The following is a 2,351-nucleotide window of genomic DNA, read 5'->3' as shown; positions in this document are numbered from 1 at the left end:
CGTTCGACTTTGAATAGTATAAACTAAGAGTTTGTCAAAAAGGCAAGTAATTAGGGTAAAAAACAAACTGACTGAACTCTCAGCAGAACTATAAGAGTCCCAACCGAGATGAGGATACATCACTCAGGTCGTGTAGTGACCGATATTAAGCTCCAAAATCAAGTTTAATGAGATTCAATTCGTGCAGTAAACTTTATCTTAAAGGCTAACCCTTGAGGAGCCTCTAAGCGTAACAAGAGTAGGACTTGGACTAGGAACTATTAATACACACCACCTCTGGGGTCACCGTGCTCCTCACACACCTCTATAAATAACACCCCCTCATCTGACCCCCCCCCCCACTCCACAGCCACGCACACCGCACACCTCAGCCCGGCCCGAGGGAGACATCACCTTGGGAATCAAACTCACAACCCCTGGAATGGGTCCCCCCCCCCACAGTCTGATTTAAATGCACAGAGGAGTGGATAACAAAACAGAGAGAGAGAGTGTGTTTGGGTTCCACTGATTTATTGGTTCCACCGAGGTGGAACGTTTCAAAAAGATCACACACAGGAAGTCATCGATGTCACTTATCATCATCATCATCATGTTATCAAAACGTGGGCTCACAGGCTGGCTCTGAAGGCCTCATCAACTAGGAGCTAGGAGACCTCCAACCTCCACCACTCAGGCTGCTCAACATCTCCACGTCTGTCCTGAGGCTGGTCCTCTCCTGAACCTCCTCCTAGCCTCAGTGGACGTGTTCTCTGTAGTCAGGATCTGAACCGCCACAGCCTAGGAGGTCAACTTAGTAAAGGAGCCAACAGGCTGCGAGGAAACAGGGTGTCACGAGCCTTTAGGTCCAAAACTACATTACCCAGAGTCCTCTGGTACGTATGAGGGCTGTCTGGGTGGGGGGGCGGGGCTTACAGGGAGGTAAAGGAGGGGGGGGGGGGGGGGTCTTAATGGGGGGGGGTAGCTTTGGTTTATCGGCGGTCGTTGGTGCCCTGAGTCCTCTTCCCGGCGAACAGATGCTTGGGCTTCAGGTCGTACACGTGTCTGTCGCCCTCGCCCTTCTTGCCGTCGCGGTTCATGTCCTTCTGGGAGTTCTTCATCATCTTCTTCACCTTCCGGCCCATCTGCAAGGTCACAGCACGACGTCAGCCAAGGTCACAGCGCACACGACGTCAGCCAAGGTCACACACACCACGACGTCAGCCAAGGTCACACCACAACATCATCACCGTCACTCTCATCAGCACCGTCACTCTCATCATCACCGTCACTCTCATCATCACCGTCACTCTCATCATCACCGTCACTCTCATCATCACCGTCACTCTCATCATCACCGTCACTCTCATCATCACCGTCACTCTCATCATCACCGTCACTCTCATCATCACCGTCACTCTCATCAGCACCATCACTCTCATCATCATCATCACTCTCATCATCACCATCACTCTCATCATCATCATCACTCTCATCATCACCATCACTCTCATCATCATCACTCTCATCATCATCATCATCACCATGACTCTCATCATCACCATGACTCTCATCATCACCATCACTCTCATCAGCACCATCACTCTCATCATCATCATCACTCTCATCATCACCATCACTCTCATCATCATCATCACTCTCATCATCATCATCATCACCATGACTCTCATCATCACCATGACTCTCATCATCACCATCACTCTCATCATCATCATCACTCTCATCACCGTCACACTCATCAGCACCATCACTCTCATCAGCACCATCACTCTCATCAGCACAATCACATCATCACCATCATCATCACTCTCATCACTCATCAGCACCATCACTCTCATCATCACGGTGGTACCTTAGCGTCCCTGATGCCCGACTGGTCCCTGGGGGGCCGGGAGGCGCTCTGGCTGCGGAGCTTGGAGGTGGGCGGGGGCCGAGGCCTCCCGCTTGCGCTTCCTGGTGACGCTGCGGGAGCGGCGGGCCTTGTCGGCGTAGTGACTCTGGAACAGCAGGAGGGGGGGGTGGGGGGGGGGGGGGGGGCGCACGTCAGTACTCTGCAGCACGTCAGTACTCTGCAGCACACACGTCAGTACTCTGCAGCAACGTCAGTACTCTGCAGCACGTCAGTACTCTGCAGCACGTCAGTACTCTGCAGCTGGATGTGTTCTAGTCGTCTCATACGGGGTAAGGACGTAGGTCTGTTGATACTGACCACGTTACAATGTAGAAAACAACACTGATCTTTATAGATACCTCAGTGTTAGACGCTTCGTATGTTCTAGTTAATAAGGCATCGATAGAGATCCACCTCCGTCATGAGTTGTAAAGTCAAGGAATATACAATGCTTTAAAACCAA

The 2,351-nt window shown here is 51.5% G+C and overlaps 1 long non-coding RNA gene across 1 annotated transcript; it reads right to left on the bottom strand.

Annotated features, from left to right (window-relative positions):
• Positions 1–493: 493 nt before the first annotated feature.
• On the bottom strand, positions 494–1,994 carry LOC311376131. The gene is made up of 2 exons (XR_014643855.1): positions 1,850–1,994; positions 494–1,121 (listed from the first exon to the last, which is right to left on the bottom strand). It is a non-coding gene; the product is annotated as an uncharacterized lncRNA (long non-coding RNA).
• Positions 1,995–2,351: the final 357 nt, after the last annotated feature.

The sequence above is a fragment of the Micromesistius poutassou genome, assembly GCF_964030765.1.
Source record: "Micromesistius poutassou genome assembly, contig: SCAFFOLD_1779, whole genome shotgun sequence".
Taxonomy (NCBI): Eukaryota; Metazoa; Chordata; class Actinopteri; order Gadiformes; family Gadidae; genus Micromesistius; species Micromesistius poutassou.
This window is presented reverse-complemented; position numbering and strand designations above follow the sequence as displayed.